The following is a 15,741-nucleotide window of genomic DNA, read 5'->3' on the forward strand; positions in this document are numbered from 1 at the left end:
CTTTAATCAATGCAGAAAGACAAATGATATCAGTGTTTATCATACAAACCCATAGCAAAAGAATCTGAGCAAGAGAAATTGAATACATCTGATAATGACAAGAAAAATATATCAATGATTATTCATAAGCATGTAAGTAACACCTCACTAACCACTAATTAGAATTAACATGTTGGGCTTCATGTAAAAGGTTTAGTAACACAAATTTTAAAAACATCTAAACTATGACTCTATCAAAAATATGCAACAGTAAATAAACATTTGCAGCTGGTACCTGAAAAACAAAAGACAAAGAACAATTCACAGCTCATACATTTACCAAATCACTACGGTAAACAGCAACAACATCTACTTTTTCAGTGGGACAGCAACATCAGGCACCAACATCAGGACAGGAACAGGAATAAAGGTAGGGGTGATGACTTAGAATTTGGACTATAAGATACACTAAATCTTCTAAACATAGGTTCAATATTGAACAGAAGTAAACTAATAAAATACCAGAATGTCAATAGTCTATCTGGAAAATATGAAATGTCGAAGGGACAGATCATACAAAATAGAATCTCTAGAACTCAAGATACACAAAAATCCCAAAGAAGAATGAACGCCGATCAGTGGTGACTGAACATTAAATTAAACTTGTTAAATGAAAATGATTCAATAAAGCATGAGGTGAGAAAGTTATGACCAATCAGAACATTTACAGATATCAAAATTATATAATTAGTGTATTCTAAGCTCTTCTATTTGCTGTTAGTTCATTGATGAAATCTAAACTAATACTTTTGTATCCTGTATTTCCTCTTCTTCAGCTTCATCTGTGGATCCATTGTTTTCACTCCACCGGAATACAAAGTCACAGGAAAACGATTACAAAATATGTTACCACACCATTTCTTTTCCCTCGAAGAAAGACATACAAATTAGAAACATAACTACAAACAATGAAGTCTGTCAAACTACGGAACACACTAGAAAGATTTTATACAGCTTGCATTGCACAGTGACCTTGCATCTGCTTCTACTTCAATCCAGCAGAGGCCACTAAATACACGTTTAATTCTGATGTTTTATTTTAGTTAAGAAACACACTCTCTCGTAAGGACAAAATAATTTCATCAGCTCAAGTTAGCATGAATGAAATATAGGCCTTACACAAGATGGTGGCCATTTCAGTAAGTCACAATTCTCGTAAACACCATATTATTATGAAATTAATTCACACATTAATCCATAAGTATAATTACGTAAAGACTAAATATTTATCAAGAAAATCTCAGCTCTCACAATCCCTCCTCTGATGACTATATATGTCATCACACAAAACGCAAAATAAATGTATTTATTTCATAATTCAGAATCTTGATTCATTCACCTTTTCATAAATTTTCTTTCTCCTTGAATTTCTCCCATAAAATCTTTCCAATTGAACATCTACCCTCCTCTGATTCTTTTCAAATTTCCTTCTTTTAATCATTTGAAATATTTTAAATATTCCCAAACTTACAATTATACAAAGCACAATAAACGAAAACCATTCGACTAATTTTAATATAATACCTTCTCCCAAGTTGCCAAGCCAATTTCCCACTGAAGCACTTCCTTTGCCAGCTTTTTCCTAAACTGTAGTTTTGGTTAATTCTTTTAGATCTGTTTTATCTTTTGTTAAATTGTTAATCAAGCCTCTAACTAATTTAATATTGCCCGGTATGTATGAACAACAGTGACACAGACCAAGTAACTTGCAAACTCCACCCTCTTTTACTAAAAGAATGTCTAATGCAAGGCAGTTCTGGAGAGCCATAATTCTCGTAGCAGCCATTTCAGTATCTAAAAAGAGAATAGATCCTGAATAATCCATCAACATGTTATCCACAACTGTAGACAACTTCTGTATTTTCATGAATTCAGAACAACTCCCACTGAAGGAATTATGGCTCCGAATATGTCTCCCACAATGCTAGAAACTGATTCTCGCTTGTATCTCGTTTGAATTTCAGTAAATTTAGGAAACTTACTTAAATCTTCCAGCTGGTACATTTTCGGAAAGACTATTCCCAAATAACGTGTGCCATACCTTCCTCTAGGAAGACGATAATAAGCATTCTTCCCAGAAATATAATATACTCCAGGGGAAGCAGCTTTAACCACGACTCCGTAACAATGAAGTCGTAGACAACGAAAGCAGAACAAAGCTTTTGTTAACCACGACTTCCTTGTTTGGTGCCTTAACCGTGCGTGTGCTGAACCATGCACATGCGTGGTTAAGGCACAGAAGAAGGAGTCAGCTGAGGAGGACGACGTGATCAGTCAGGTAAGTGGGGCTGTTTTAGCGGCGGGGGTCGGGTATTTTTTTGTTTTAGGGATGGGTGTGGGGGGTCGGGGTATTTTTAGTTCTGGGGGGTCGGGTGGTTTAGGGGAAGGGGAGGGGAAGGGGGTCGCTTTATTTTTAATTTAAGGAGTGGTTTAGGTTTAGGGGCGGGAGGGGGGTCGGGTATTTTTAGTTTTAGGGGTGGGGGTTAGGTGGTTTAGGTTTAGGGGCAGGGAGGGGGGTTGGGACATTTTTAGTTTTATGGGCAGGCTGGGGGGTCGGGGTATTTTTAGTTTTTAGGGGTGGGGGTTGGGGTGGTTTTAGGTTTTAGGGGCGGGGGTTGGGGTGGTTTAATGTTTTTAGGGGTGGGATGGGGGATTACGGTAATTTTAGTGGCGGGGTGGTTTTAGGTTTTAGGGGTAGGGGTGGAGGTTGGGGTAATTTTAGGGGTGGGGTGGGGTGGGTGTTCGGGTGGTTTTAGGTTTTAGGGGCGGGGGTCAGGGTAGTGTAAGGGGTAGGGGTGGGGGGTTGGGGTGGTTTTAGGTTTTAGGTGTGGTGGGTCGGGGTGATTTTAGGGGCCGGGTGGGGTTTGGGGAGGTTTTAGTGGCAGTGTGGGGGGTTGGGGTTGTTTAGGTTTTAAGGACGGGGAGGGGGTTGGGGTTGTTTTAGCGGCAAGGTGGGGCTTGGGGTGGTTTTAGGTTTTAGTGGTGGGGTGGGGGTCAAGGTCATTTTGGAGGTGGGGTGGGGGTTGGGGTGGTTTTAGGGGAGGGGTGGGGGTTGCGGTAATTTTAGGGGGGGTGGGGGATTGGGGTAGATTTAGGGGCAGGGGTGGGGTTTGGCCTGGTTTTAGGGGTGGGGGCGGGAGGTTCACGGTAATTTTTAGGGGTAGCGGTGGGGGTCAGGAGGGACATATGCTGGAACCATGCATTCCGTTCACTAATGCCTTTACCAGGAATGCCTTTGCAACAAAAAATCATTGCTAAGGCATTCGTGGTAAAGGCATTATTTATAACAACCCAGTCGTTGTTCCGACCTCGTTGTTCAGGCATGCATTGTTCCAGCATGCGTTGTTCCGACATACATTCTACTCCAGGCACTGGAGGATCCTGACCATTTAACATAAAATTCCATTTACTCTGAAACAAAAGCATATGTCTACATTCACTCGTACCCATATATATTCTATCAAAGTAACTTTGTGGCTTATATATGCAAAGCTTTCCTACATGTTGTGCATTTAGAGCTAACTTCCCTTGTTTAGTGATGTCATTGTAAGCATGATCAATCCCAGGTGTCATTGTAAGCATGATCAATCCCAGGTCCAAGATGAACTATTCCCTTATCTATCGTAGCTTTGATTGCTCTTCTCCTATCTTATGTGTTATCTAGAAACTTCTTTTCTACAGGTGAAAGTAAATAGGTAAGATTGTTGCGATGAGCAAATGCAGTTCCAAATGTTAATGTAGGTTCAAAGAAACCCCTTACTAAAACTATGTCATTATCCTTTGCTACTCTACTTAAATATCTAATTACAGGGACATAGGAAAATACTACATCATAGTTTGAAAATAAATATTTAATAAATTCCTGGTTATAGAATCACATTAGTAAAAGACTACAACTTATAGCATAAGTAAGCAGTAAACTATGATGAGCAATTCCCTCCTCAACAGAGGCTGGAACCTGCATACAGACATAACAATCTTTCGCATCCATTACATCAACATATTCACACAAAAAGCGATAAAAACATTAGAAGAAAGTTATTTCTCTTCGTGTAAGAATTATTCATCTTTTTAACCTATCCATTGCTGAAAGAGTAGTAGTAGACTCTAAAGGACTAACAGTTGTGAGTGTTTCTATAGTATGGTTGGCTCCATTCATCTAAAAAACAAACACATGTAAAATCAATAACAAACATACTATTACACAAACAATTGCCAACCCAATACCTATACATTTACATCGTGTTAATTACTATAGTTTCCTCCGGTCTGTAAAGAATCAAAAAGTAGAGGCAAACAAAATTGTGACCATGCAGCAAAAGTCAAAACAAAAACAAAAAACAAAAGACAAAAATTTCTAAAATCTTCAACTTTCAATCCCTCCTAATTTTTGTATTTTATTTTCTCTTTCTCAAAAGTTAATTCACGCTATCAGCATTCTTCTTGTCAAAATTCAGTAAAAATTTGTCAAATCAGTTTAGCAGTTTGTCAAGATAGGTTATCACAGTTTTTGTAGGTACGAATTTATCAAAGTCTTTTCATTTAATTTAAAAAAAAATCAGCATCAGTCTTTTATTTTTCTCTTCACGTACCAAAATATAAACTTGGAATGTCTCTGTCACAACAAAAAATCAAAAGTTCTAGTAGTTACATATGCCCATTCAGGAACAGAGTATCTTCGATTTGCAACTCTCTTTTCTTTCACTCTTTGACTACTTCCAGCTTCTTCACTAAGATCTTCTCCTTCATTTAACTTGTTGTCTTCCTGAATTGGTGGAACCACGTTTATCTTCCCTGTTTCTGAGCTTTTCTCTGGCCAGTTATCACCTTGTAAAGGCCTTCTTGTTAAAACTATTTTCAGGATTGAACTAGAGCTCTTCTCCTTTGATGTTCCCGCAACTGGTTCAGGAGGAGTCAAACCCTCTTGGCTTGGATCTGTCTCAACTCCCTTTCCACTGGGGTCAGTCACTTTTTCAGTCTTGTTCATCAGACCACCTGCTTCTGAGGTCACCCTCCTCTGAGCAGTGTTTCTCTCGACCGTTACTCTCTCTTGTCCTCCTTGAACTGGTTCTTTTACCACTTCTCTCATAGATGATTCACCTTCCTCTTCCAGGATACTCTTCACTTAGTCTGATACAGGAGTTGGTAAATCAATTGGAACGTTTCCCGGTACGATCTCCAGTTCTTTTCTTTTTCTCTCCTGCCCTGGAATACGTGTAGCTGCAGGTAATCTCAACAGTTCTTCTTCTTACTCTGACGGATTGTTCACTTTGGCTTGCATGTACCCAGTTCGCAAGTCCTGCACACTTCACAACTGTAGTTGTGATTAATATCACCTGGTATGGTCCTTTCCACCTTGGCTCCAAGCACGACTTCCTCACATGCATACAAATGATGACCCAATCACCAGCCTTCAGATTGTGTCCTTGGCCTTGGGATTGGTGAAGTGCTTCCACCTGATGAGAAAAAGATCAAACCACATCATCTAGGCCTTTGCAGTAGTCTATCACCATGTCATCTGTAATATTTATAAGAGCATTTGCAGGTACTGCTGGTAGTCTCATCGCTCTACCCATGAGGATTTCATGGGGCAACAATCCTGTTTTCTTGTCAGGAGTACTTCTCATTGACATTCGAACCAACGGCAAAGCATCTGGCCATTTCAAGTTCGTGGATGCACACATCTTTGCCAGTGTGAACTTTAGAGTTCCATTCATCTGCTCTACGAGTCCTAAAGCTTGTGGGCGGTAACTACAATGGAGTTTCTGCTCAATGTTAAGAACATAGCAACTTTATTACTTTATTCTTGAAGTGGCTGGCTCTATCTGATTCCAACAAGACTAGGATACAGAAATGTGGAATTAACTCTCTAAGCAATAATTTTGCTACTGTGAGACTATCATTTCTCCTTGTAGGGTAAGCCTCAATCCAGTGACTGAAAATGTACACAATAACCAGCACATATTTTAAACCAGCACATGCAGGCATCTCAATGAAATCTATTTGCATTCTGCTAAATGGTCTTCCTGCCATGCCAATATGTCGCATATTAACCACTGTCCCATTACCAACATTCATTTGTTGATAAACGATTCATCTATGGCAAACTGCTCCAGCAACTTGTCTAAACCTTGTATTAAGCCAGTGTTGCTTAAAACATCAAACCATTGCATCTCTCCCTATGTGTGCTTGGCCATGATAGTATCTAGCCATTTGAGTAAATAGACTATTTGGCAGAACTACCTTCCCTTCTTCTGTCACCCAGACATCATTCTCCCTCTGGACACATTCAAGCTTGATCCAATCCTTGCGCTCTTCTTTAGAAACAATATCTTGTAGAGCCTTCAGCTCTTCCAAAGTATCAATAATTTGCATAGTAAAATTTGTATACACTTCATCATTTTCAGGTAACAATTCCCAATTTCCGAATGACACGTAATCTTATGATCTCTGATGTGCATTGCATTTTACCTCAGAATTTTGACTGGTTTTTGAACAGCTTGTAGCAACTCATGAATTTTCTCACCATTTCTTACTGGTGAACCAGAAGAAGTTAAGAAACCTCTCTGTGACCATATTTGGCCAAAGTCATGCACAAAGCCGAATCCATATTGACTATCTGTATAGATTGTCAATTTCATCTGAATTGAAATTTGGCATGCTCTATTAAGAGCTATCAATTCTCCTACTTGTGCAGAAAACACTCCCCAAAGCCATGAAGCTTCCAGTGTGCCAATGATAATACATACTGTATATGCTGGTCTCAAAGTGCCCACATTATCTCTCAAGCAAGAACCATCAACAAAAATAATTTGATCATTGTCTTCCAGGCAGGTGTCTCTAATATCTGCTCTGGGTTTTGTGCATAACTCTGTAATTTTCAAACAATCATGTTCAATGTCATCCAATTTATCTGAACCAACATTTTCAATCGGAAGTAAAGTTGCTGGATTAAGCACTGTACATCTCTTTATCGTCACATTTGTAGAGATCCCAAGGTTGCAGTATCATATCTGGTCAGTCTAGAACTGGTCAGATACTGAGTCTTTGAACAAGTCAGTAGGATTTCTATTGAATGGGAAACCATCACATTGATAGGCTTCCCATGTTTTTGCTTTGAGCGATGCTCTGCTCTACTGCTGAAACAGAACACAAGTATCCTGGTAAAGCTGCTGCGACCGAAACCAAAGTAGCTCAAAAATATGCCACTGGACGATTGACACCACCATGTGTCTGAGTCAAAACAGACAAAGAACATGCATCACGTTCATGACAAAACAACAGAAAACTCTTTGTGTAATCAGGCATACCTAAAGCTGGAGCTTAACATAAACTCTTTCAGATCAGTGAACGCTTTCATACAAGTTTCATCCATCATTATAGGATCGGAAACATCTTTATGAGACAGTCTGTGTAAGGGCTTTGAGAGAACTGAAAAATGTGGAATCCGCTGGTGACAATGCCCAACCATTTCCAAAAACATAATCACATCCTTTTGTGCACTCTGTACTTTCATCTGCAAAATTATCGCAACGGTCACTCTCGAAATTGTCCTAGTTCCTTTCTCAATGAGATGATACAAATATTTCACCTCTCCCTGACAATACTGCAATTTAGTAGGGAACACTTTCTTACCATTATCTCTTAGGAAATTCAACAATGCAATCATATCATATTCACACCCTTCCTTTGTTTATTATGCAATCAATAGATCATCAATGTATTGCACAAATGTCGATTGGTAAGTGTCAACACCAGGGCAGTGCGCGCTCTATTGGCGACTAGAATGGAAAAACCCAGCACTCTCAAAACAACGTAATTTATGCATTGTGCTGATATGTTGTTGTTTAACCTTTTGCATTGCAGAGTTCAATCCTGAAGACTTATTTTTAATGTGCTTACAAATGCTGTTCATTTGCAATGTATTACTGCAGGCTTTCAGAGTGTGTTAGGGTGTGGTCCCTTTCCAGGGCCTTCTAGAGACTTTCCCTGCAACATGCCTGGGTGTGGTTGTGGGCTGGGCCAAGACTCTATAAAAAGGAGCCAGCCCAGCTCCAAGTGCTCACTATTCAGAGGTCCCGGTGCAGAGCAGCAGCTACTTCCTGAGCTCCTGTTCCAGTGGCTTATTTGATCTTCCAGACATCTGACTTTCATTCTTCATTTGGAGATCCTTGTTCTGGGCGGTAAGACGGTGGTTGGGCTGGCCTCCCGACGCCGTTATCGAGAACTCTCATGTTCCTGGGCCTAATTCTTTTATGATTTGACAGAGTACTTTGCGCGTGTGAAATATGCGCTTGAGTGTTTGTGACATTTGCAGGGTGACTTGCGAATCGGCAAGACGCGCAATTCGTTTCATGATAATTTAATCTTGTTATTCATTGCACGCTACCATTTCTTGACAGTTGCATGGGGGCTTAAGAATCGGCAAGACGCATGATTAGTTTTATGGTGTTTTAACTTTGTTATTCATTGCGCGCTACCATTTCTTGACATTTACTTGGTGGCTTAAGAATCGGCAAGACACGCAATTCATTTTATGGTGTTTTAACTTTGTTATTCATTGCGCGCTACCATTTCTTGACATTTACATGGTGGCTTAAGAATCGGCAAAAGACGCGTGATTCGTTTCATTGTACTTTGATCTTGTTATTCATTGTGAGCTGTTATTTCTTGGCATTTACATCGTGGTTTACGAATCGGCAAAATGCCCAATTTGTTTAATGATGATTTGACTTTGATATTCCTTGTGTACTACCATTCCTTGGCTTTTTACATGGTGACACTCGAATTGGCAAGACGCACGATTCTCTCCTCGAGTTTAATTCATGTTGTTTATTGTATGCCACTATTCTAAGATATTTATCATGTAATATTCGAGTTGACAAGTTATGTGATTTGTTTTTCCTGAATCCATATTGTGCTATTCATGGTGCACAATCCTTTTATGGTGTTTACTATATATATATATATATATATATATATATATAAATCTACAATATGCGCAATTAGTGTTGAAACATTTTAAGAGTACACAGAAGATCAGAGTTTCTAGATGCAATATTGAATGGTCCTAGTATGCATTCTCAAAAAAGTATTTATATGACTGGTTTAAAATTTAGTCAGAATGTTTTTCTGATTCTCATGTAAAGGAAAGTACTTGAATAAGAAAGTTTTTGTTTAATCCATCTTGATTCCCTTACAGGTATTCAGCCATCTTGAAACTTAGTCATTTTAAACTTAATTCTTAGATTGTTCATGTTTTTAGAATGACTATGCTTAGAATTATAGTCTAGTATTTATTTCAGGAGATATAGGGGGTCATTCTGACTTCGGCGGGCGGCGGAGGCTGCCCGCCAAAGTTCCCCCGACAGAATACCGCAGCGCGGTCAAAAGACCGCCGAGATAATTCTGAGTTTCCCGCTGGGCCGGCGGGCGACCGCCAGAAGGCCGCCCGTCCGCCCAGCGGGAAACCCCTTTCCACGAGGATGCCGGCTCCGAATGGAGCCGGCGGAGTGGAAAGGGTGTGACGGGTGCAGTTGCACCCATCGCGATTTTCAGTGTCTGCTATGCAGACACTGAAAATCTTTGTGGGGCCCTGTTAGGGGGCCCCTGCAGTGCCCATCCCATTGGCATGGGCACTGCAGAGGCCCCCAGGGGCCCCACGACACCCGTTCCCGCCAGCAAGGTTCTGGCGGTCAAAACCGCCAGAACCAGGCTGGCGGGAAGAGGGTCGGAATCCCCATGGCGGCGCTGCCTGCAGCGCCACCATGGAGGATTCCTCAGGCCAGGGGAAAACCGGCGGGAAAACGCCGGTTTCCCTTTTCTGACCGCGGCTTTACCGCCGCGGTCAGAATTGGCCTGGATGCACCGCCAGCCTATTGGCGGTGCATCCGCGGTCCCTGGCCCTGGCGGTGTTACACCGCGGCACTCGCCGCGGCCGCGGGCTCAGGTTGCCGCGGCGAGGCATGTTAAATCTGCTGCGGTCCGGGCGCCGGCCGCGGCAGGCGCCGCGGCGGACGCCCGGGTCGCAGGGGTTGCCGCGGCTTCAGCAAGAGCCATGAAGGCTCCAGGGAGCCGGTCTGGGGGGCGCGGCGCTCGCCGCTTCCCTTCTTTCAAGTTCTGCCATAAAGGCAGACGCGGCAGAGCCTGAAACCTCGAGGGGGTTTCAGGCATGGCCGCACACAGCGCATTATGCGCTTAACTTTTATTCTTCTTGCATGTCATCACCTGCCCACCACCACTTACCGATGTTCCTAGGACAAACCGAACCCTTACACTTGGGGTTCTTTATACTTGCCTTTTTCTCTTCCCAGCATGCTTACCACTTCCTCTCTGCCCAGCATGCATTGTTTAACACACATACCTAATTCATTATTATTTTCTTTTTCCCAATCCAAGTTGGTGGTATTCTACTTCCTGTCTTCTATTTCCTGTCCAGGGGTATATAAGGGGATTCCACCTACTTGACCATTGCGTTGCAACACTCCTTGGTGATAGTCACGCTCCTATTTGAATTCTTTCTGTGAACCTTGCCTGTTCCTGACCTGCCTTGTTTTTCCTGCCTTCCTGATCTACGGTTCTAATACCCTGGTGTCCTCCTTTTCGTTTCAGGGAGTTCCTGTGGAGGTTTTTTACCCTACTGGGGTTTTTCCTCTGGGACTCCTTCTGGAGGGCACGGACTGTAGTGGTTCACTCATACCAAACAGCACCGTGTCTACCGGAAGGGGTCGCCCCTACCTCGGCCAGAGCCGAACCCGTCGGAACAAGGACCGTTCCCCTATACCTCTCAGCTGCGAGGGTAAGACCATTGAAAACCGCGACAGATTGCAACGCCCAAAAATCCAGTTGCCGTCCGGAACTATGGATAACCCAGTGGCAGACACAGAATCTACTAACCAGGACCTACTGGCGACGATACAACAACAGGCTCAAGAACTCCAGCAATTACGTACTGAGAATACTGTTTATCGACAAGCCTTTGCCTCCAGGACCACAGATGTCCCTGCAGTAGCCGCCTCTACACCTCGATTTTCCGGGGATCCCACCACATTAAAAGAATTCTTGGATGCCTTGACGGTGTACTTTGCCTTTCGCCCCTCGCAATTTGTACAAGATAAGACCAAGGTGGGGTATTTGATTAGTGCCTTATCAGGACCAGCCTTGGCCTGGGCCACACCTCTAGTAACCAGAAACGATCCCTGTCTATCTAATTATTCCACTTTTATCGCTACTTTTAAACAGATGTTTGAACGCCCTGGACTCGAGGCGTCACCAGAAGAGGCTCTTTGCGAAGTCCACCAAGGGAGTCAAGATGTATTACAATACATCACCCGTTTCAGACAATTAGCTGCAGAAACAACCTGGGTGGAACGCACCTTGGTGACACTCTTCCGTAGAGGTCTCAGAGAGGACATTAAAGATGAACTAGTACATTCTGCCAGGATAGAAAACCTCAAAGGATTGATGGACCAGGCCCTAACGATAGAATATCGGTTGAATGAGCAGAGAATGGAGAAAAAGAAGAGTCGTTTGCCTTCTCACTCAGTACCATCTCGTCCCTTCGCCCATCGTACCGAGGAAGTCCGTCCTGAATCCAAAGGGAATACCGAGGAAGAACCCATGCAGATTGACACAGCTCGCGGACCTTTATCCGCCAGTGAAAGGGAACATAGACGAAGAAAGGGGCTTTGCCTATATTGTGGTGCAGCTGGTCACCTAATTCGCACCTGCCCCATTCGTCCAACCAAGCCCTTGGGAAACGCCAACTCCCGTCCCCAGTAAGAAGGGTGAGGGCGGGATATTGTGATATACCTTCTATTTGCTCTTCCAGGGAGGAAGGAACTGCTCTTTTTCTCTTACCAGTTACCCTCCATTTAACTGATGGCCGCGAAGAAAGAACTTTGGCCTTATTGGACTGCGGAGCCAGTGGCCTCTATTTAGATGAAACCTGGGCCAAAGAACGACAGATAACGCAAATACCCAAAGAAGTACCAGAACAAGTACATACCGTTGATGGGTCACTCTTGGCCTCTGGACCTGTACAATACACCACCCCTACCTTCTGTTTACAGTTTGGTAAACATCAGGAAATTCTCTCGTTTGACTTGATTTCATCACCACACCACGTCATGATCCTGGGAATTCCATGGCTTACACGGCACAACCCTTACATCAACTGGGAAACAAAAACCATTTCGTTATCCTCCCATTTTTGTCAACACCACTGCTATCCGGCCGTGGATTATTGGTCCCCAAAAAGTCTCTCAACAGCACCTTCTCAGGTGGGAGGATCCATTAATGTCCTACAGGGAGTTCCCAGACATTATCAGGACTATATCGATGTATTCCAGAAGCCAGAAAGACCTGAATTGCCACCCCACAGAGAATACGACTGTGCCATTCCTTTAGAACCAGACACCGTAGTTCCTTTTGGGCGGATGTACTCCCTCACAGAACCAGAGAAACAAATTTTGAAGGAGTACCTAGATGAGAACCTACAAAGTGGGTTGATAACTCCCTCCTCTTCACCCGCCGGGGCTCCTCTTTTCTTTGTACCAAAGAAAACCAAAGATCTGCGTCCCTGCATCGATTTCAGAGGGTTAAACAGGATTACTATCAAAGACCGGTATCCGTTACCCCTCATCAAAGACATCTTAGAAGCAGTCAGAGGAGCCAAGAGATTCACCAAGCTGGATCTCCGAGGAGCCTATCATCTACTAAGAATCAGAGAAGGTGATGAGTGGAAGACCGCCTTTAGAACACCTTTTGGTCACTACGCATATAGAGTAATGCCCTTCGGACTCACTAATGCCCCGTCCATCTTTCAAAGATTCATGGATTCTATCTTTTCTGATCTTTTGCAACAAACAGTGGTGGTGTATCTTGACGATATTCTAATTTATTCAGTTCATCCAGAGGAACATTCCAAGCACGTTCGCCAAGTCTTAGAGAGACTCCGACAACATCATTTGTTCTGTAAGCCTGAAAAATGCGAGTTTGATCAGATAGAAGTAAAATACTTGGGATACTGTATAGACCAAACCGGAGTTGCCATGGACCCAGACAAGGTACAGGCTATATTGAATTGGCCATCTCCTTCTTCTATCAAGGAGACTCAATGCTTTCTGGGACTAGCCAACTTCTACCGACAGTTCATAGCAGACTTTGCCCAGAGAACCAGCTTCATAACTCAAACCCTCAAAAAGGAACACCTAAAGAAAGGTTTTTTTTGGACACCAGGCGCTGAGTCAGCTTTTCAGGACTTAAAGAAAGCTTTTATTCAAGCCCCTATTCTTCGACACCCAGACACCAGCAAACAATTCATTGTTGTCACAGACGCCTCAGAAAGAGCCATTGGGGCTGCCTTGTTACAAAAACAAGATGATGATGACCTAGAACACCCTGTATTTTATCTATCACACATTCTATCTGATTCTGAGCGAAACTATTCTGTGCTAGAACGCAAATTACTCGCCTTAAAGGTCGCGTGCACCGAATGGAGACACTTTTTGATGGGATCAAAGGAGCCTTTTGAAGCCCGGACCGATCACAGAAATCTACAGTGCTTAAGAAATTTCCAGTGCCAAAATAGCCGGCAGGCTCGATGGGCCTTCTTCTTCAGCCAATATGATTTCTATATCACCTACATCCCTGGTTCTCAGAACATCCTGGCGGATGCCCTGTCCCGACGTTATCCTGGGTGCGGTGATTCTACGGTTCAAAACTTATTTGACAACAATAAAATCATAGGGGTAGCACAGACTTTTTTAGATCAAGTCAAGTCCGAATATGCCCGTCTACTTGAAACAGAACTAAAAAAGTTACGTCCACAGCTGCACATCGATCATGACTATTATTATCGTGATAAGGCCCTGTTTTTACCCACTAAAACAGTGCAAATCGAAGCTTTACGCATGTGCCATGATTCCCCTATTGCAGGTCATCGAGGAATGAAAGCGACTCAAGATCTCTTGCTTCGCTCTTTCTGGTGGCCAACTCTCAAGACTGACACTGAGGCATATGTGTTATCCTGTCCTACATGTGCCCAAGCCAAGACACCCCGAACCAGACCTGTGGGGTTACTCCGCCCATTACCTGTTCCTCCAGGCCCATGGCATACCATATCCACCGATTTTATGTGCGCATTACCTTCCTCAATGGGAAACCACGTCATAATGGTAACTGTGGACTCCTTCACCAAGATGGCCCACTTCACGGCCTTGAGAAAGTTACCAACGGCAAAGGAGTTAAGTCAGATCTTTACTCAAGAAATCTTCAGGCTACATGGGTTACCCCAAGTTATTATATCGGACAGGGGTCCTCAATATATCTCCCGTTTCTGGAATCAATTCTGCAAGACCTTGGGGATCCAGGTGGCCTTATCATCCGGGTTCCACCCTCAAACCAATGGACAAACGGAACGTCTCAATCAGGGTCTCGAACAGTACTTACGTAGCTTCTGTAACGCTACACAAAGTAATTGGGCTCCCTACTTACCACTTGCAGAATTCTCCTATAATAACTCTCTACACAGTGCCTCTAAAGTCTCTCCTTTCTATGGCTCTTATGGTTTCCATCCCAGGGCCTTCCCAACTCCCCTGAGAGACAACTCCAATCTTCCCGCCATCTCCTCCTTCGTTCGACAGCTACGGGGTATACAACGAATTATCCATTCCAACCTTGTGTCCACCAAGTCCTGCATGAAGAAGATAGCAGATAGAAGACGCTGTGCAGCTCCTCTATATCAGGTCCATGATAAGGTCTGGCTCTCCTCTAGATTCCTACCTCTCCGACTCACCCAAAACAAATTCAAACCCCGCTTTTATGGTCCCTTTCTAATTCTCAAAAAAATCAACCCAGTGTCTATGCGTCTTCGCCTACCTCGGACATGGAAGATCCACCCAGTATTCCATGTCTCGCAGCTGAAACCTTACCGTCCTGATCTTTTTCATAGGCAGTTGCCCTGTCCCCCTCCTTTGTTGGTTGACAATGTGCCTGAGTACGAAGTACAGGAGGTCTGTGACTCTCGGTTTTTCCATGGACACCTCCAATACCTTATTCATTGGAAGGGATACCCTTTGAGTGAGTGTTCCTGGGAGGATGCCACTTCAGTCCATGCTCCTCTTTTAATCCGCCACTTTTTTCGGCTCTTCCCTCACAAACCCGGGGCCTCAGGGGGGGGGCATACTGTTACACCGCGGCACTCGCCGCGGCCGCGGGCTCAGGTTGCCGCGGTGAGGCACGTTAAATCTGCCGCGGTCCGGGAGCCGGCCGCGGCAGACGCCGCGGCGTACGCCCGGGTCGCGGGGGTTACCTCGGCTTCAGCAAGAGCCATGAAGGCTCCAGGGAGCCGGTCTGGGGGGCGCGGCGCTCGCCGCTTCCCTTCTTTCAAGTTCTGCCATAAAGGCAGACGCGGCAGAGCCTGAAACCTCGAGGGGGTTTCAGGCATGGCCGCACACAGCGCATTATGCGCTTAACTTTTATTCTTCTTGCATGTCATCACCTGCCCACCACCACTTACCGATGTTCCTAGGACAAACCGAACCCTTACACTTGAGGTTCTTTATACTTGCCTTTTTCTCTTCCCAGCATGCTTACCACTTCCTCTCTGCCCAGCATGCATTGTTTAACACACATACCTAATTCATTATTATTTTCTTTTTCCCAATCCAAGATGGTGGTATTCTACTTCCTGTCTTCTAT

The sequence above is a fragment of the Pleurodeles waltl genome, chromosome 10, assembly GCF_031143425.1.
Source record: "Pleurodeles waltl isolate 20211129_DDA chromosome 10, aPleWal1.hap1.20221129, whole genome shotgun sequence".
Lineage (NCBI taxonomy): Eukaryota > Metazoa > Chordata > Amphibia > Caudata > Salamandridae > Pleurodeles > Pleurodeles waltl.